Genomic DNA, 22,125 nt, shown 5'->3' with positions numbered 1-22,125 from the left:
TCACCTCCCCTTGTGCTTTATGGACAACTGCTCAATCAGTTTCAGCCTGCCAGACACAGGGGGAAGAGGTCAGTTGTATAAAATCAGACTTGTAGTGCTATTGGAGATGTTCTGCGGTGTCCAAGACATCCTTATTCAGCTGACACATACGACACAGGACCTGCAGAATATCCTGTGCAGAATTAGCCTGCTGCAAGGTGGAATGTCCCAGTTCCGACTGCAACAGGCACTGCCATGTGAGCAACTGAATTCACACCTACTTTAGAGTGATGTGAACTTGCCTCCACGCTCCAGTGGCTGCACTGATTAGACTTCTGCTGACTGTAATTGGTGCCTTGGACCCTTGCATGTGATGGACACCTGTGTTTCAGTGTTGACCTACGTGTCTGCACAGAGATTCCTAAATTTACACGTCTAAATTAGTGAGCTGATCCCATTGCTGTATCTAAACTAAGCACTTGAAGCTCTCTTAAAAATAAGTCAGAGGAGAGAGATGCAATTCTAAAGTGAAATTCATCCTGTCTTAGTGTGATAATTCAGCACTTGTTTATTTCCACTGACTTCTAGGGACCTTTGGGTAAATCCAGGGGTAGGCAGTTACATGGGGGCCATAAAAGGGAGGGATTCCATTCTCAAAACACAGATTTGTCATTTTGTGCCCTGTGGCTTTCCCCCTTTATCTCCAGGTGTTGCTGCGGAAACGTAAGAATTTTCCATGCCAAATCTTGAAGCCACTCATGAAGGACAAAACAGTTTGAAACTTTTAACCCAAAATGCCAGTTTTTCTTTTCTTTTTTTCCCCCTAAATAGGAGACTAACTTCCCATCATCTTATTTAGAGAAAATTTTGTTTCCATTCAGCACATGAATAAATGGTTTTTTGTTAAACTGGGAGCTGCCTCTTTCATTTGCCTGAAAAACAGGGTTTTTTTCCAATGATATGTAAAAGTCTCCACCCGTCTCTTTTTTGGCTATTCTGCTTTTCCCAGTGAGGAATGTGTCTCTCACTGAACTTAAATTCAGTTAATTGGTCTCTACATTAAAAATGTATATTATATGAATATTTGAGCACTCCAGGTTTTCAATAGAAATTATGTATGCTTCTGGTTCTTCACTGAGACCAGACACAACAAAACACTCCAGAATGATGCCATGATTCTTAACCTCTTCAGAAACCACAGCATACTCTAGCAACAGAAGTAGTTTTGACATACTTGACTTTCATACACAGTAGAAAGGGTCACCTTTTGGCTTGCCCTGAAGGACAGCACAGGGGCAAGCTCTATGTGTTCCCTTGCCTTACAGTTTTCTTGTTGTCCAGTCATGATCACAGATTTATCTCCAGAGAGATTCAAAACCAAAGTTAGAATGTGGGCTTTCAAGACCTCTGCACTCAAAAAACAGTACAGATCTAGACTTATTCTCTTATCTCATTATTTCATTAATAAAAATAAAATAAGAATGCCTCTTTGTCTGCCTGCATGCATTTAGATTTATCACTCACTCTCTTACTTGCATTTCTGGAGTCCTGTCATCCAACTCCTGAGGTTTTGGTTGCTTTTGCACCCATGTCACTGGTTATGAATTTGTTAACCTTAAGAAGTATCAGGGAGCTACTACATAGAAAATGCAGAGAGCGAGCACTGAATGGGAGAACAGTGCCTAAAGCATGTGGGAACAGCTGTGCTGATCAGGAAATCACCAGAACTCACCTGGGATGTTCAATGACTCATAAATTTCATTTCCTTCCCTGGGCTATTCAAACTGTCAGCACCACGACCACTTCAACATCTTCCCTGCACACATAGATTTTCCTCCCGTGAAACCTTTCAGTGAATTAGATTATTTCAAAGCTCTTGTTGCTGTCTCTGCAAGCACTGGTCTTCTGTTTGCCTTCAGAACCTTGTTGGGCTCATCCTTTATGTATCTTGTCATTTCTCCCTGTCAATGTGAGCACTACTGCAACTGCAGGACAGAAGAGAGTGAAAGCTCCTGGGCTAAGAGACTAAGTGAGAATGAACACAAAAGGACACTTAACTCAACTTGACATCATAGGTGACATTTCTAATTTCCAAAAGTCTTTCAGCCCTTGCAAAATGCAGAATGACAAAGTTTCTCTGAAAGACTGGCAGACCCATCTGCGTTGATATAAATGCTAACAAATTACATCTGTGATGAAGGTCAGACAAAGGCTGGGTAATATTTGTCAAAGAGGAAAGAACTGAAATAAAATGGAAAGTTTTACTTCTACTGAGAACAAACCCTGGAGTGTAATCATCTCACTGGATCCTCTATGGCAATTATCTCCCTGATTCCAGAAGTCTTGCATTTAATGCAATGTGAATCCTATCTGCTGAGGTGAGGACTGTCTCCTGGAAAATATAGGCTGTGGGTCTGTATCAGCTCAAGTTGAGGTGAGCTTCAAATGTGTTTTCTCATGTTTGAATAAAGTTACTCTCATCGGTATAGAAAAGACAGACACTGTGATGTTTAGGTTTGGTGTGATCTTTCTTGAAAAATTCAGTGGAACCTTCCCATCCCCAGTTCCTGACTAATAATATTTTTTAAATGTCAGATAAATATCTAGGTCTTCTTTGGTTTATTTCTGAGTATACACTGGTAACTGTGTTTAGGCTGCAGGGAGAAATTAATGTCCTAAAATGGAGGTGTTGCTAGCTTTTCAGCTTTTGAGGGTAGGCAGACCTAGATTATAGCTTATCTGGACATCTAAATCCATTCTGGTTGCCACAATAGATTGTTTTCCAGAAAGTAATGGAAAGATTTAGAGAATGCGAAATATGTGGAGGAAAGTTATATGGAGAATATTCCACCTTCTAAAGTTGTGTGAAATCTAATTAAATATCAAAAGATATATTCTCCTATTTTAAATTATGCTTTCCCCCAATACTTTCTCTATCTTGCCCCAATTCAAATCTTTTTATTTTTAAGCATTTTAGGGAAAACACAATACAAATACCTATATGAACATGAATTTTCACATCCTTTCAACATGAAAGGCTTATCTACAAAATGTGATCACTTTCACTCAGCAAGGCACATAGATTCGATGTTTCTTCCACCTTCTTGGGATATGACGTCTAATTTTACTTGAAAGTATGTGTACTTGCTCCACTCAGATAAGCTTATATTGATGTCTGTAATAAAGTACTGAAAAACTTGAATTGCTATGAGCTTTGCATTTCATTAGGAATGCTTTGTATGCCTCTGATAAGTATTTGCCAGTTTGGATTATACCCAGACTGTTAGAGTCAACACCTCTGATATCTCAAAAATATAAGTGACTGTTGTTCTTTATTAATAACGGGTCTCTAGGCACCACATTTACATTTTATATAAGAGCTTTATGCTTCCAACAATATAATGCAATACAGAACAGTGTTGTGTCACTGATTTAGTGCCTGCTTCAGACTGCAGCACTGGTGAGCTGCTCTGCAGATCTGCTCTCTGCAGGTGTGATTCAGAGCTCCTCGTAAATACAAAGATTCTCATTGACTTCACCTTTTATAATAACATTTATAATTTTTATGACACATAAAGGCCCCAGCCAAGACAGTCACTAGTTATGCATCTCATCAGGAATTCTTTGTGCACTCCTAGTGATTGTTCTCAGTGTTTCTGGAGCTTGACAATAGCACTAGAAAGAGGCATCTTTTCTCTAAACAATTTATGATGCCAGTTGGATGAGACAGACAATCAGAGGCCCAAATTCTTCCCAGGATTGCCAGTTCTGAGTACAAAACTAGAACAGTCTGCATTTGAAGCCACAGTTACTCAGTGCCTGACATACATGGCACTCTCATGACTCTCACTCTCCCAGTGTTCTTCATGGTAATGGCATTCTTCTCCTACATCCATGTCCCCTGAGTTGGGTACTGCATAAATATGCACAATATTGAAAATTTTTGGAAATTTTTGTGTTTTGGGGCCAGGATCTAAGGTGGCAAGGGATGAATTCTGTTTCACTTACTAAACATAACAAGATTGTAAAGCATCTGTCTCTGTCATGCCAGTAACACTAATTTTGTTTGTAAAGTGCTTTGGTAATAGTACCAGAAAGGTGGATGCTCTTGTTTCTGAATGTAAAGTTATAAACATTGTATCAGTGATTCTGTAAATGGACATGTCTAAAAAGCATGTCTAAGTACAGATGTGTATAGATGCTTGCAGATTACTTCACACAGCTCTGGACACATACAGGAGGTACAGGTGAAACAGCTTAATCTGAATTAACACGATGATTTGAAAAAAATGGGGGAAAATCATGATTTCAAGTAATTTTATAACTTAGCCAACTTCAAATATGACTTCTAGGTGATGAAAGTGAATTTCTTTTCCATAGTGTCATCAATTTTTAAAGTGTTACTTCAACATAAACCTAAAATGTTTCCAGAACCTGTTTAGAATGAGAATAGGGGAAAAAAATCAGATATAAAACTTCTCTTAATAATGACAGTTTTTAAACTAATGCTGTCTTAAAATTTAACATCTCTGCATGAGAAACAAAGAATCTTTTACATCCATGGCATTCAAATGAATGTTATTGCAGCCAGCAATATCAGAATTCCTAACAACAGAATAACAATTGCTGAGTGCACATGAAATTTCAGCTGATAGATACAGACTGAAAAACAGCAAAAGCTTCAGGCAAACCTAAACCCATCATTATTTATTTGAAAGATATGTAATCAGATAGAGTGATAGATAATCTAAGACTTGGCAAGGCACCCCCAGATTTTCAAAGATTTAAGTGTGGGTTTAACTCTTTGCAGCTGATAGGATTCACACAGACTAAATTACATGCATTACCCTAGAAATGTAAGGAAACAGCCATTGAAGGAGAAGTGGTTCAGAGAATTCTGTACAAGATGATGTGTTTCTTGCATACTATTATATTGAATTGCAGGCTCTGCACTAATTTCTAATGGGGGAAATTTATCACTGCAGAGAAGACCTGTCAAAGCAAAGACGAGGACTGACAGACTATTTGACAGGCAGGAAAGAAGTGACCAGCCAATGCCTGTTCCACAAATGGAGGACAACATGGAAGAATAGCACAAGGATACTTGTGGGGAAATATGGGCATAAAGAAAGATGTCACTGAACAGGAATCACTTTAATGGTGTAGGGAAGGTGGGAGCAAATCACCTGGAATACACAGAAGAGTGTGTCCCACTGATCAGAGTGAGAATGTAAGGACTGCAATTTATATAATCCAGCAAAAAGATATGAGAGCTGCAGACGTGACAGTTCTGATGTAATGGAAGGGAGCCTCTTGTGCACTCTCTGCCTACTTGCTGGGGAAGCCGAGCAGGAAAAACAGAACGCCTCAATGCTGAGCAAGCACCGCTCAGCAATAGCCGAAAAAGCATTGGTTTACCAACACGGTTTTAGTCACAAAGCCAAAGCATAGCACTCTGTGGGCTTCTAGGAAGGAAATTAACTCCATCTCAGGCAGACCCAGTCTGCTACATTGCTACAGACAGTCCCTCTAGCTGCCTATTGCTAGACACACTGCTCCTCCTGAACAAGAAATTGCAATTCCAAGCTGGTCTGATAGGACTGGCCTTTTTCTGCCATCATCCATCGCACCACACTGCACCATTTCTGCACTCATTTTGGCTTGAGAGAAGTCAGTGGAGAGGTTTTGCTACTCAAACTCAATCTGATGTGAGCTTTTGTGCAGTCCTGGTCAAGACAGGAACCAGGAAAAAACAGGAATGAGGAGGAAAAGAAAGGAAAAAGTTCAGGTTTAACATCCATTTGAAATGAGACAAAGAAAGCAAAATGTCGCTCTGAGTCAGAGGAAAAAAATGGAGTAAAATAAGCCTTCCATTTAATTTGGACAATGTTCAGTTTCAGGTAAGGGGAAGAAAGTTAAAAGGAGATTTGAAAGACTCAGAAAAATATGTAAAAAACATACTGTTTTGAAGAGAGAGCAGGACCAGAAGCTGGAAAATAAATTTGTGAGTCAGTATCAAAAATACAGCAACAGAATAGTGTGACCTGGTGAGATAACAAAAACGCAGAAGTGCAAAGAGAGTTACATATTCCTTTCCGTTTTTACAAATAGGGTTTATAACTTGATATACTGCCTGCAAGAGTGCCATCTGGTGATCCACAGGTAGGTTGCAAAAATGACCTTCCCAGGCACGCTGCCCTTAGAGCTGGAAAGGAGATATTTCAGTTGCTCAACTCTCTGCTGCTTTCATGAGACCAATGCACTATTATAGGTATTTTACTGAGAAAATAAAAATCATTAGAACTCACAAGGGAAAAGGCTGGAGCAAACATATTCAACATTTGAATAAAACACAAGCAAATCTTTAGCAAACTTTGCACAGAAGGTATACATGCAAAATCGTATTTGTGTTATGAGCATGGAAAGACACTTTACATAAAAACAAGAGTTTGGGGGAGTATTTACATAGGTTTTTAACACTCTAGTTAAATCCTCTCTCTAGAGTATATAAAATGTTAGGTAGTAAGCAGTAAAGGTAGATTCAGTGAGGCTCGTACTTTGTCTTTAGAGCTCTTTCTAAATTTACTTTATTGTTGTTCAGTTTTTCTTCTAACCCTTATAACTAAAATTCGCTGGCACTTCCCCCTCTTACTGCCTGAAAAAAAATCTCACTGCCAAAACAATTAACGTTGTTGTTTTCATCTTATCCAAAGATTGAGATGAAAATCTGAATTTGAATTGGTGCCGATGATTTCTTCATTATCATGAGGTGAGGTCCCTGTGTCGATCAATCTGGTGTTTATGTGACCTAGAGGACTTGTTTTGTGTAAGAAAGGAAATGCTTCATGCAGAAAACTGAAACAGAATTAACACATTGAGAATCTCCAGAAATGGTGTTAGAGGAAAGTTCTCATAAGAGCTATATAAGTGAAAATCCTGTTCAACTCCGCTGTCGTGGTAGTGACTCTGCATTTTCACCAAGCTTAGGTTAAGGTTGGACCAAATTCATAAAATACCACCCTGAACAAAATGCACTCCAATTAGAGTTCTCCCCTGCTGCAGGAACACCAGCTCTGAGCATAGGCAAGCTGTCCAGAAAGGGAGAGACAGAGGTCCCACATTATCCCTTCTAACCAGAGGGTTTGGCAGCTCATTGGTAAATAAGGTGAGCATGATGGTGCTTGTAAAAGCTCCAGGGCTGAGCATGGCCTTAAATGTCAGACCACACTGCCCTTGCAAAGAAACCTTTGGTATCCCAAAGCAAAACCTGAACCTGGGTTAGGAACTGCAACCACATGAAAATAATACCATAAACAACACTAATTGTCCACTTAATCAGTCACATTTATATTCATTTAGATGTAAGTAAAGAAGTGTCTCCAGGGGGCAGGGAATAGCTGAAATAAACAAAGTAATGTCTTCGGAGACACTAACCACAAGCAGTTGCTTGTTAAAATCAGCTCTATTGCAGAAGACTGGGATATAGTAAATGATGTACCTAGATCGAAAGAAGAATAGATTCCAGCAATTGCAGTCAGAATAGATTTTGCTCAGTAACTGGTAAAATAGCTGAAATACTAATTAAAGCTAGATAGAGTAACCAAATTGCACACATGAACAGCAGTTAGCAGGGATTAATGCCGTTTGGAGAAAAGTAAGTCTTGCCCTACATATACTAGAATCCTTTTATTACATTAACAAAAGAGTCAGTGAAGAAGAGCCAGTTAAAATAGTTTACTGGAACCTCCTGGAAGCCTTTGATATAGTCTCTTACAATAAGCTGTTAAAAAGATAAAAATTAACTCCACTGGGACTGGGATTTTACTCTCAGCAGCTGGAATGTGCTGTATTTTTAGAATATGGCAAGGCTGCAGAAAACCAACTCAATGGATCAATTTGACATGTGAAAATAAGCTATCAATGAGAGACTCTAAGCTTCAAAGTTGGGTTCAATGCTGTTGAGTGACCTATGTGAAAAAAACACGGAAAGTCCTATCAGTAACAGATGCATTTAGGCATCTACAGAAAACCTTGGGAAAAACTTGAGGGTCTCTAGTAATGATATAAAAATAGACGTGTTCTAGGCTTTTAGGTTTTAGATTAATTAAAACTACCAACAAATGGAACTACTTGACAGCAAGGATAACTTCATTTCCCAAAAATAAATGGAAGCTCAGGCAAAAATCAGATTCTGTTTCTCTTCTCCTTTATTACTGACCTCTTCCATAAAAAAAAAAAAAAATCCTTCATTCCTATTTATTTATGTTCCAGAATCCATTTTTCAGTAACAAAAAGAGACTGTAGGATCACAGTTCTACATTTGACTACTAGGTTGGCACACATCTTTATGCATATTTATGCATAGAAGTTCAATACATGCAAATCTTTGAACGCTGTGATACATGATTAGGACAACAAAATTGTTCTTTACCTTTTTCAGTTGAATTTACAGCAAAGCATGGCTGGAAGGTAACCTACAAACTTTAACTAAAAGTGAAGAGATATCAACACTTTATCCATAGAACAACATGTATACCATCAAAGAAAAATCTCTTTTTAACACCTCAGAAACACTGTTAGGGATTCTCATTTTTGCCTCTGAGATCTCGATTGTCTGCTTCACAACTTAGTGCTCACACATCTGAGTTATTGGAATGGACAGGTATACAGCTGTATAATTTCAGAGAGAAAATCCATAGTCTAAGCAAGTGATCTCAGTGTTGATGGAAGTTTTCTGAGAAACTTTGCCAAGTAAAATCCTCTGTCATTCAAGTTAAGCTTTAATTCTGCAGTAAAGAACTGGACAAATCTGGAAATAAACATTAACTCTGTTTAAGAATGGTTAATCTAATTTCAAACACCCAGTTGCTATGACAGAAAAAAAAGGCCAAAAAAATGAGGACAGTTTATCAGGTAGCTTTATACACAAGCTGGTGTTTGCCCCTTTTTTGTGTGCCTTCTGACATAGGTACAAGGGAGTTAGGACTCAAATCTTATTGCTAATACATCTAAAAAGGCCTAAAGGTGAAACAGGAGCCATAACTCAGAAATGCCCATATAGATATTATAAATATATACTCACAGTTGTTATAAATATACACACTGTACTATTATTGATTAATACAAATGCACATGTTGCACATGTACACGTAGGGCAGCTGGGCACAGGCTTCTTGCAGCTGCAGATGCAGTTCACCATGCTGACAATGCAACCATATGGCCATGTCTGTATAAAGTGCTCAAATGGATGGCCTATTTATTCCTGAAATTATGTGCACATCTTTCTAGAAATCAAGCCTTTGATCTTCATCGCTATCATGAGAAACTAGTTTTAAAGAAGAATGAGAACTGCTTCAAAATGAATGAAAGGGAATTTCTATGCTGATAGTGGTACTGAATTATGGCCATGGCTAGCACTGTGTATTTTTCTCTTATTGCTGCTCAAATCCTCAAAATGATAAGCCAAAAGATCCCCTGAGAATCATTCACAAGGATTTTATTCCTGTATTGTTATTATACTGTCCCTCAATCCCAGCAGTCCAAAACTACCACCACCATCCCAAAGCCAATTAGATCTCATTGTGCATTTTCTCCATCAAGAGTGAGGTTCACATATTGTTCTCATAGTAAGTGTTTAAAGAAGAGTTCTCAAAATGTTATTTGTATGAAATATATCTTTCTAGTGCATAAAAGGTTACATACCAAGGTTCAAACTATGCCCTACGACTCCTCATAGAGTCCTTCACTCACAATAGGTAAATGATTTCTTAGTAGTTGAATATTAACTTCCCACTTTGCATTCATCTGTTCAGTGACAGCTTTTAATTCCTGGCTGTAAAATTCATTCTTTTTGTCTTGTCAAAGAGACATCAGCAGCTCTAAAGCCAAAGTGAAGCCATCATTAACCCTTTGGAGAAGAGTTAGAAATTGATTAAGGTATTAATTTGGAAATTATTTGTGGGCACTGGAAATCATTTAAACAGGTGGGTCTGTCGAAAAAAAAAAGGAATTTGAAAAAAAAATAAAGTCTGACTTCTGAAATGGGACTTGTTTTTGGAAGAAAGTACATATGGGTAATTTTTTTTCCCCCAAGAATTAGAGCTTGGATATGAGAACTACCAATTGCAAACAACCCTTACCTTCACTACTCCTAACCTGAGATTTCACTGCCACTTTCTTATCTGGGTCCTCTTCATAACACACACTGATAAACCACAGAAGAGCAAGGCTGCATATTGCAGCCATTTCGTAAAAAAAGAATACATCATTGTTTACCTTATCCTATGTTTCAAGTAAATTATTTGGCTTACTTTGTGCTTTTCACAGGAAAGAATGTCACCTATGATGTCTTATTCCAAGTTATCATCAATTCTAGGTAGCTAAGAATACAGGTTCATAAACAAGCATTTCCTGAGATGTTAAATCACTGAGTCAGGAAGAAGTAACAGCTACTATATAAACTTTATTCTCACAAAGCAAAGTTAAAACAAATGGTAACCAGATTAAGGTCTGCATCTGTTTAGTATCATAGCTAACATGAAAAACTCTTAGATTTTGGTTTACATCAATTGCATAAATTTATATACACATATATGTATAGTTTTTCACAAAACTATTGTCATGAAAAACATAGTTTAATTTCCCTGTGGAAAACACTCAAGTGCAAAATAAGTATGTATGGTGTAGGAAAAGGCAAATTCAGCTGCTCTCTGAGAGGAAGAGTACTGATATATATATCTTTCTGAAGAGAGAAATGCAAAGAAATCCTACTCAACATGCTTTGTCTGTGTATTCCAGTCTTCCTCACAGAATTAGGTAAGAAAGAGAAGGTACATTTGGCTGCCAGATAAGAATTAAGAGAGGTGGACTCTGAAATGATAGAGAAAAATAAGGCCTGGAAAATTACATTTGGGGAATTAGTTCAAATTAATTTTGATTTTTCAGTCTTTGTGGAAGGAAGAGAAACCATCTTTTCAGGTTTTCTCCAGAAGGACTGAAGACTTAAAAAGAAGGTGAGAAATAAAAACAATAAAAAAAAAAAAAAGAGAGAGAGAGAAGCAGAAAAATATTAAATTACTTCTTCATAGGAAATTTACAACTGAACAGAAGCTATGCTGAGCAGTGAGGATTTAGTAAGTAAAGCACAAGAGCATCCTGAATTTTAAAACTTACTTAAAAATATCTGGTCCGTATGCACAAATCTTGCTTTTAAATCTGTCAAGGTCCAACCATTGAAAGCTTGAAAGCCTAAAATACAAGAAAAAACCTTTTTATTTTTCAAGTTCAAAAAGAAACTTCAAATAGTATTCTTATAGATTAAACATCAATTTTCACCCTAGGTTATGGCATTTTTTCTAGGAAAATTTCTCAAAATCTCTTTTAGCTTTGCCTTACATCTTTTTTTATCGGTGCATTAATGTTATGTATTTTTGTCCATGTGTTCTTGAAATCAGCTTCTGCTCCCATAACTTCTGTAACTCTCAATATGAAATTCAGAGGGCTAAATCCAGTGAAGCAAACAGCAGCAGCAAAAGCAAACTCGTCTTCATGTCAGTATGTAATGCATAGTGGAATAAGCTCAAATTGAGAAACTATATGAAAGGAATCAGAAATTTAATAGTATATCCACCAATGAACTGAATAAAATACATATAATTAGACAGTTGCTTGAAAAAAAAAATTAAAGATTAGTGTCAAAACCCAGTTACCTCATCCCTGAGAGCAAGCAGGTAATGTGTCAATAACTGTGCCTGCATTTATGTATCTGCACTATTTATGTATATAACTCAACCTGACTAGGCCATGCTGTAGGCTCCAGAGACTAAACCACATTAATTCTTTCCCTGAAAGTAGTTATGTATATTATTTTAATACAAAGATATTTTGGCAGGTTTGCAAAATCCTATTGTGTTTTTTTTATTTTGAGCCAGAATGGCATGTACTATTAGCATCAAAATGTATCAGCTACATAACTGTGATTTATTTTTAAAAGTTTCAGCTTCTGGGTCATCAGAACAGAAACTAATTAATGATTACAACTTTTTCAGACTCTATCACAGTCATAATAATCTCAATTCTCATGCAGTTCCTTGTTCTTTTTCACAGCTGCAACCGTGAACCAGGCACATCAGGACAAATAAAGATGCTCATCACAAAAGAACATTTGACACTGATCTAAAGCAGCATTTATGCAAGGAAAATGAAGGAGTTACAGTGGTGACATCACGGGTCTGGCCTGTACCATTTTCAAACAGAGTTCAAGGAGTGCAGCACAAGCAGAGCCCAGAGGCTCTCTTCACATGAAATAATAAACCATCATAGAATTACAGAATTGCTTCAGCTGGAAAAGACCTTTAATCATAGAATCATAGAATTGTTCGGGTTGTAAGGGACCTTCACTAGACCAGGTTGCTCAAAGCCCCGTCCAACCTGCCCTTGATGGGGCCCAAGGGCTTGGGCATCCACAACTTCTCTGGCCAATCCATGCCAGTGCCTCAGCTCCTTCACAGTAAAGAATTTCTTCCTAATTTTTAATCTAGACCTGCCCTCTTTCTGTTTAAAGCCATTCCCACTTAAATCATATTGATATGTGTGTGGACTTTCCCACACACAGGGCAGCAATCATGAGGGCAGGTAGTGCTATAATTGTGTAACCCTAAGCATGTGTGTGATCCCACAGGAGTCACCACTGTTATTCTTGTCCTCAGAGCTTGTTTGGGAATTGGTTAGATCTTTTCAAGTCTCACTAGTTAATGACAGGCAGTGTAAGTCATCTTGCCTGCAGTGTCTGTGCCTGGATATAAGCTAGTCATCCTAAATCCCTTTTAAATTTAAATGAGGACAAACAGCACTGCTAGAGGGTTATTCAGATGGTCTGTTGGAGAAGTCTTCACTTGGTCAGAGGAATTGGTTGCAGTTGAGCAGAATTTAGGATGGGAAGAGATCTGTGTCTGAGCTCAGCCTATATTATCCCTGGAGAGAACAGCTTTGGCCTGAAGTCATCTATTACCTTTTCAACCTGAATTCTTGCAGGCTAGAAATGGGAATCAAAACCCTTTTTACACCAAAAGTCTAGAAATTCCTCAGATGCCCAGCAGCAATGCCCCTTTTTCTTTTTCTCATGGGAGACACAAAATCCCCTTGTACCATTCAACTTTTTCCCTTTCCAAGCCTAGGTGGATCCTTATGCTATTTCTTGCCCATCCCCATGCACTTGCTTGCACAACCAGCCTCAGACCTCTCTTTCATACATGTCCTAGGAGTCCTTCAGACAGTTTCTTCTGTTGGAAAACTCTGCCTTTGATGTGCTGCACACAGGGAACAAAAGTGGAGCCAGGACCGAGTGCAGGTAAGGAGGTATCTTGGCTCACAGACTGGCAACAGGCACTGCCAGGGCATGAAATTTGCCTAGCAGGAAGTGCAGAGGTGTTTCTGAGAGAGAGCAAGATGCCGCTGCCACTACTGATGTGCATTTGCAGGATGTGTCTGGTGCAATGAAAACAAGGATTTGAAATGCCAGATTTGAACCTCTGGGAGGTGGAGGCAGGCTATCAGCTTTCCTTTTCCAAAAAAAAGCCAACAACAAAAAAAACCACCTCCCTGGTTTCTCTTCCCATGGGGGAGATGCTGGTGGCATGAACCCTCCAATGGTCTCGCTGCTGGTTTACTCGAGGGAGTAATTTTCACTGGAAACTAATCTTTACTGTGTCAGAGTCTCAGTGTCAATTTTATCTGTGTTTCTTGCTGTCACTGCTATTTTCCTCAGCAGCAGTGCCAATAGCCCTGCTATTAGCCACAGCTGGGCTTTACCTCAGAAGAGCCCAATGTCTTTTTGCTCAAAAAAGTTACAGAAAGGGGCAGCATTAATAACAGTAAAATGATGCTAAAGGCATTGCTGAAGGGTAAAAGAGGTTAACTGGGCAAAGCTATGTTGGTCTGACCCGGGCAGGATCCCAATAGCAGGCTTAGAGTTCACTGATTTATATTCACATCCTAACCTGAGCTTTGCAACTGGAGCCCATTTCCAAAGACCTGTCTAAATAGGGGCAATCAGGAAAATGAACCTGACTTAACCAAAAGTGTGACTTGAAAGTGGATTAGCTGATGTGCATTTGTGAACACTCCTAGGAAGAATAAAAGTCAACTTGTTTCTATTTATTTTATTTCATTTTTGGCAGGGAGCTAATTAAAACTAATACATTTTTATTCTCAGAAAGGATGTAAGCTATTGAATTTAATGTAATTTAATGGAATCACTTTAAAATCTGAGTCATGTTAATGTTGGGGTTATTCAGTGTAAACGAGATCTATTTAAAAAACTCTTCCCAGAAATTTAAAGTCCCAGTATCTTCTTTGTGTCCTGCTTCTGCAGCAACCACAGTTTGTTCCTCATTTAAAGTTGTCTTGAAGGCCAGTGACAGTGGGAAATCTTTCTTGCTAAGTGCTAGCTGTAGCAAATGGGGGCTGGAGAAATTAAACAATTTGGTGGACTAATGAGTAGCAGTTTTGACAGTTGAACTCTGTTCCACAATAATGTTCTCTGAACCCCAGGATATTAGGATTTATTACTTCCTGCTGTAGCTTGCAGTCAGCCTTGCTTTCTGTGGCCAAGCCTGTAGGCACAAACCACCACCAACATAAAGACCACAAGGCTCTGTGGTTACACAATTGTTTGTCTGTGGAATCTGCATAAATTGCTTGTAATGATAATCCCAAAGGAAATGAAGTACAAGCAAATGCATCAATCCCTTTAAGAAAAAGGAATGTCCTTGTCTTGAAAGCCGTAAGATCTCTATTCTTTCATTTATTCTACCGCTACCTTGCTTAATAACATCTTTCCCCTTTTGTTTCTGAGGCAGTGATGTACATGCTCCTGTCTTACTGAGCAACTGTAACAGGAGAGCTCAGAATGGCAAGTGCTGTTTAACAAAATACACTTGCAGAGCTACAGCGCAGTAATTTTCCATAATACATAATTTGAATATACAAAAATAGCAACATGCTTAAAAAGGGTCAATATTTTGCAATACAAATACATTATTAACTTTTTTTTTAAAGAAAGTGTCAAAGCAATTGCCCAGTAAAAGAGGGAAAATGCTTACCCACCCCAGTATAAGTCACAGTAGTAACAATTTCATAAGACATATTCATCTTTAATCTCTTTCATGAGCTTCTGCTGGGTGGCAGAAGGCAGACTATTCCCCTCTCTCCCCCCTTTTTTCTTCCTATTTAAAAATCATTTGGATTCATCATAATCAACACAATATATGTGCAATCATGAAAAATAGCCTGCAGCTCTGCTGGATGAAGCATATCAGCTTGTTCTCCAGTTTTAGAAAATTCCAGTTTATGGCTATCACAATTGCAATGAAGAAGTGGAGTTGCAAAGAGAAGCTGTTTGAGAAACATACATAAGTATTTTGACAAAAAGACTAAATGATGACAAAACAAGGTCCTTATGAAATCATTAAAAAATAAAAAGTAATAAAAAGGGAATTCACCAGGGAAGCACAAAGGGGATATTGTTACCTATATTGTTTGAGAAAGTAAATTGACAAGTGAAAAAAGAAAAATAATCTCTGATATATAAGCACATCTTGAGTTCTTTCATTATGGAGAAGTTCACCCTTTTCCCTGCAAAACCAAAATGCAAGTAAATCTAGCAACAAAGTCCTGACTTTTCATCCCCTTATTGCAATCCTCTGACTTGCAGATTTTCTGATCTACTTTCGTTCTGTGAAATTTTAGGTTAATGATACAAAAAATATTTGCTTTGATAATAAAGAGTTTTGAAGTTCTCCACCTCAGTTTTCAATGCCTCATTATCCTTAAATATAATGTCTAAAGTCTGCAACTTGACAAGCCTCCATAACACTTTACCTTTTACAAGTCTGGAGACAAAGCATCCTACTTGTCCTCTACATGTTTAGTGCTGTCAAATCATTAAAGCTCTCCCAAGGGTATCCCTCCTTGCCAAATTTGAGACCTTATTAAGATTTACAGGAGGAGTTTGAGATTGGTGAACAGCAGTAGTATATTTCCCAACTGAATTTGCACCAGACAGCCAGCTCCAGGTCTTAGAAGTTTGTCTTATTTTGCTGAAACTGCTGTTTCTTAGGGCTCATAAATAATGATAAACAACAGTGACAAAAAATGAGCTGAGAATAACAAGAAAAACTAGAGATTAATCTAGATAGGAACGAAGCTGAAAAGTGCACTGGCCTGAATCAAACCTCACTGAAGGAGAAAGGATGTGTAAGTTGAGTTCAAGAAGCTCCTCACCCAACTGTAGGAACAAATGTGAGAGACCTTGGAGCCCACTGACTGAGTGAAACTCACAGACACTGAAAATCATGTCAGTCTTCACTCCCAGTCCTTAGCCCCTACTGACAGGTGGATCACAAAAACATCCCCCAAACCCTTGAAAATGCAGGCTTCTGTAATTTCCCCTTTTCAGAGAATTACTCCTACAGATCTATAGAATGGAAGATACAGTAGGGAAACTCATCCAAGTAATACTAGAGAAAAAGATGTCAGGTGGAAAAAAAAATCTACCTCCCTATGCAACACTGTGTGGTTCTTCTTCCTTGATATCCTTAAAGAAACAAAAATTTAAGGCTGTAAGTGATTAATAGTTTTCACAGAAATGGTGGTGGGTAGTGATTACATCTGAGAGTGATGGAACTGGGACACCTGGGAGAAGATGCAGCTCTCCCTTCTGAAATAAAGAGTGACAGGTAAGGTGACATACTTTAGAGTTGATGCCTGTGGTAAAAGAGGTTGTAACTGTCGCATGTCAGCATATGAGGTCATGGAAAGAAGGAACTGGAAGTGAATCCTAGCAAATGCACTTCTGTGTATGTGTATGTGTGTCACAAACTTGAACTCTAATTCTGTCCTTCATTGTGCTTACACCTTCTCCCACCTTCGTACCTACACACATTGTTGCAGACAATGAGACACCGACTGCTGATCTCTGCTTACACTTTTACAAACAGATATTCGTCAAACATTTAGTAATTTATACTACATCATATTTCTCCAGCTTGCATATAAAACTGGCATGTAGAAAAAAAGCCTAAATGATGACATTGAAACAGGAGAATTGTGCTGATCTGTTCTCAAGATAGAATGGGCTGAAGCTGTGGGAAAAACATGGAGATAAACTTATGGCAGGAAGACATCACCGGAACGAGAAATTAAAATCTCATGTTGAAATCAAAGAAACACAAAGAAACCAATCATTCAGGACAGGGCTTGATGATTCCAGGATCCACTGGAAGCTCATTTCACCCTGCTGCAAGATTCTAGTCTTATGGCAAACCTGATTGCACCATCTCTTCTTAATGTATAGTTATTTTAATGGCAAAAAATTCTTCTCTTTTATTCCCAGATACCACAAACTTCTTTAATTCCCTTGTATTTTCATTGAAACAAATGCCCTGAACCTCAGCAGGTGGCAGAGAAAGCCACTGGGGCAGCAGATGATTAAAGTCCATTGGAATGCATCTGTTCCTCTACCTGCCCCTCTAAGGACTCAACCTTGGACTCTGCCACTTAGCCAGATATTTATTTTTTATGATGTATATTCGTGCTTAGAGGGCCTTACTATCAGTCCATTTCTATCTTCCCCCCACTCCCCAGAATCATGAGGAAATCTGCTGCCCCTTCACCTTCACTCCTTTTCTTGCAAGTGTCAGCTTTGTCAATCACAGGGAGATGATCCAGCTCATGAAAATGTGTCACAGCAGCCAGAGTTTCTGCTCTGACCTTCAGCTCTGCCCTCTGCTGTGACAAACAAGTTTCATTTGCCACTCAGAGAAATCTGGTTATTTCCAGCAAAATATAACTTCTTTCTTCCTAGAAAAAAGAAAAAGAAAAGACCACTAGCTGAGGAAATGCAATAATTTCCTGATTTTCTTCACTTTTTGTTCAGGTCTAGGAACAACTTCCTTATATACCAGAAAAAAAATCTATATGGATCATTAAAATTTGAGCAAGAAATCTATCCTTTAATTAGCTTTAATCTCCTGTTTGCTAGGGGTGGTAGTTTTCATACAGAGACTTTACAGTGCAGAACAGGTTTCTATCAGGAACAAAGAAATAGATTTTCAAACAAAAATGATACTATATTTTCTTTGAAATTCATATTCATGATCTTATTATTTGCCATCCACGATCACTTAAATTATATCTGTGCATTTTTTAAATGTCCTACAACTGAAGAATGTTATTACTTGAGATTACATAATTCCAAAATTCCTGCTGAAATCTATGAGGTGGAGGATAATGGACATGGATGGCTGTTACACAGCACTGCAGGATGAAAGTTTCAGTGTCCAAAGGACTCAGTAGCTCAAGGGCTAAACCCACCCCTAAATGGACATGGGGTGGGTCCAGAACAGGGTTTGAGTTTATTAGAGACATTTGAAAACATGCCTGAAGATTTAAACACTGAGATAAATCTACCTCCATGAATTTAACCTGAAAATTTCCCTTGAGGCATTTGGTCCCATTCTGCACATATCCTGTGGTGAACACCTGGGAGCTTTTATGACAACATAAATTGTCACAAAATACAGAAACAAAGAACATTATCTTAATGTGAATTGGAAAATGTAAATAGATAAGCAAATACATTCCTTCTTTTTGATTAATATCTTTTTGTTACTGAGCTCTCAGCCTCCCAAACTGTCTGTGCAATGTGCTTTTATCGATGTCAACTTTAATAGCTTTAAGCAAAATTCTTTATTCTTCATACAGGAAATACATTTACAGTCTCTCTTGTATACACCTCCACTATGAAGACTTACTGAATTACACAGTAAAACTTGAGTACTTCACATATAACCACTGCATGTCGTGATTGCATAATCCATGATCACGCCATAAAACTGTTTTCTGAATAACAGCCTATAGCCTCCTTTAGAATTTCCTTGGATAAAACATGTTTTAAAGAAGCATATAAATATCCACTGAGCACCCACAGACTTCTGTTTCATTGCTTCTGAATCCCAGCACCTAATCTTGCTTTTATGTCATGTACTATATTACAAGGAAATGAAATGCAATTCAGTAAATTATCCACTTCAAGTTGTGGCCATTTCAGTAGATAAAAAAAAGGGTCCTTTATCTTCTATTTGTTTTAAATCCCACTAGGATGCTGGCTTTATATTTACTCTTAGCTTGGGCTTTACTGTGAATCTTCAAGAAAGCTCCTCAAGTAGAGATATAATGAGCAGAGATGTCTTGAACAAAAGTAATCTCTAACTCTTAACACAAACACTATTTATTGCACATCTAGTAGCAGCAGCACTGTATCTAATTCCTGACAGACCAGACTTTGATAACTAATAGTGGTGAATCTAACATTTCACTCTTGCTTTTATCAATTATCTAACCAGAACACTCCAGAAAAGGCATTACCGTTAAACCAGGAAACAACAGCCTGCAGTGTGTGAACAGCTGGAACCAAACTGAGCCATGGTACAGCACATCACATCAGAGTTTAGGCTACTTATCAGAATATTAACACAGAGGATTTTCTTTTAATCTGTTTGTTTTAGGACTCCAGAATTGTTGGCGATTATTTGATCTACCCATTAATACTTGTCAGTGTGAGAGACACTGGGAGAACAGTGTTCTATACAGATGCACCATAGCCCCTGGCTCTTTGACTCCCAATTCAGCTGTAGATAGATCAGTATTTTTATTGCTGGAAGTTGTTGATGCCAGGCACCTAACCCTCTGCTTAAGTAATTCCACTTGTTTTGGTCTGATATTTCAAACGTCTAGATATTTGCTTTTGAATTAATCCACCCTTTCTTGAAACAAGCCTCCATTATCTGAGAAGACCAAACAAAATATGTAGCATGTAATTTTATGCTCCAAGGTTTGGAAGCTCTTTAGTTTTCCAGAAAAAGTGATACACATTTCATTTAGAATAGATCCCACTCCAAGATAAATAATCCCTGACCAGTGATAGCATCTTGAAATACCTTACTGAGAATTATAACAATAGTAAAAATGATTGATATTCAGCTTCTCTGAGAATCTGTCCCTTAATTAATTAAATTATTAAATACTAATGCATAACCACATGCATGTTTGAAGGAAAAAAAAGCCAAAAAAACCAAACAGACCACACTGACCTTAAAAATATTGCTATCTACTTTCCCCCATCCATTTGACCTTGAAATTAAAGACTTTTCTTTTTCCTGGCTTTACCCACCTGATGTAATTCAGAGCAGCATTACTACTGAAGTCAGTAAAAGCACTGATATGGGTAAATGCTACTCAAGATGAGGAAGACTTGCACTATCAAGCCCTAAAATTGTTTGCTTACCAACAGCCTATGGAGAAAAAGATAATGGTTTACATGGAAAGATGAACTAGGCTTGATATGAGAACTATATATGCACCGTCTGATGAAAATGTTATTCTAATCTACTTGTTGAATAGAAATAGCTGGCAGCAAGGAGGTTTTGGTGGCTAAATTCCTGTTTGCTACATTTTAAAGAGAAAAGGGAAAATGCTTCTTTAGGAAAGCATGATATGTTCTCAGAAAAAAGTAGTTCAAAATTAAATATTCTTGCATATTTCACATCTGTAGTGTATTAATAATTAGTACTATAACTATTTTATCCCTAGGAGAGAAAAGTAGTTTCTACTTTTTAACATTAGCTGACTCTATGCTAACCCAGACATTTCTGACCAGGGCTAAACAAAAGGATTGTATTGCATACATTAACCAAGGAATACTTATACATATATATATGACTCTTCACTAGGAACACTGCTGCAACTGGACTAGAAAATTAAGTTTTTCATATTTGCTTCCCGGTGGAAGCTATGTAAAACAGAATAATAAATGATTGTCATTTTATTTCAGAACATTAAATTAATCTTAGAAAACAGAAAAGTCATGAACAATATTGCAGCAGTATTTTATGGTTCACTGGTTATTATCACTTGCCAACATTAAGGTCACAAAAGAACATTTCTCATTTGTGGCCTAGAGTATCTGTGACTATATTCCTATTGTCAAATCTAACCTTTTGGAGAATCACAGAGGGGCAAAAAGGAGAGGAAGAAACTATTTAAAAGTGTGCCTTCTTTTTCTGCAGTACGTGGAAAAATAATAATAGAATAGATAATAATAGAATTAAAAGCTTAAAGCTGCTGGAGATATAGCAGGTCACAAACTTTAAATATTTAGTCCCTGTTGTGAGTAAAGCATTAATAAATAAATTAGCAGCCACACCAGATGGATTCCCTAGAGTCCAAAACCAGAATTTCCCAAACCATCAGTGGTAGCCAAGCCTTCACATAATTTGAAGTTTTGCTAAAATGGGCAATATAGAGAATAAATTACTTTGGAGGTAACAGAACCAATTATTTCTTGGTCAGTGATTTGAAAATTAACATGGATATTGGTGTACACAAAAAATAACTATCATCTTTATGGTTCATCCAGAACACAAATTTAAGACACACCTTTAACGGAGGTGTTGTCTATCCATCAGTTATACAGAATTCCATCCTTCTGTGCCACTTGGGTGGGGGACTGAAATAAATTGCTTTTCTCAATCTTATGTCTAATAGAAAAGTATCCACTTCATCCCCTCATGACATTGATCACTAACTGATCATATCAGGGTTTGGAAAGGAGCCAATTTTGAGAAGAGCCTGTAAGAACTATGGCTCTACTTGTATTTTTTCTGGAAAGACGTTTTCATTCTCTGTAAAGGTTCTCAAATGGAGACATCATTAATGGCAACAGGATGCAGTCAGTCTTGCAAAGCTTAGGAATTACACAGGTGACACAATACACAAAGAGACGACGTCTATGCAAGTAAATTTAATTTTCTCCAGCTCATTCACTTGACAAGAAATAGCCTGAATCAATATTATTAAACTCTCGTGTTCTTCAGAACAAAATGTTTGCACCCAGGAAACTGAGAATGGCCCTCAGCTCATGATAATTCTCAAAATAAGACCACAAATTTTTTGGTAGAGTGCCAGGTGATACAAGTTTCCAGCATGCCAGAAACCTTCCCGACTACTTAACAGCAGGCACAAATGAACTGCAGTGTCTGAGAAGGCACCAGCATGCTTTTCTATACTAACACAGTTGTAGCCAGAGTC

General features: G+C 37.8%; 1 long non-coding RNA gene across 1 annotated transcript in view; it reads right to left on the bottom strand.

Moving 5' to 3' along the window:
- LOC138107420 (uncharacterized) overlaps nucleotides 1–22,125 on the bottom strand; it is a 79,790-nt gene that overhangs the window by 8,063 nt on the left and 49,602 nt on the right. Inside the window, exon 2 of the long non-coding RNA XR_011149510.1 lies at nucleotides 11,152–11,226. This is a non-coding gene — a long non-coding RNA (uncharacterized lncRNA). The remainder of the gene's footprint in view (nucleotides 1–11,151; nucleotides 11,227–22,125) is intronic.

The sequence above is a fragment of the Aphelocoma coerulescens genome, chromosome 3 (genome assembly GCF_041296385.1).
Source record: "Aphelocoma coerulescens isolate FSJ_1873_10779 chromosome 3, UR_Acoe_1.0, whole genome shotgun sequence".
In the NCBI taxonomy this organism is placed as follows: domain Eukaryota; kingdom Metazoa; phylum Chordata; class Aves; order Passeriformes; family Corvidae; genus Aphelocoma; species Aphelocoma coerulescens.
This window is presented reverse-complemented; position numbering and strand designations above follow the sequence as displayed.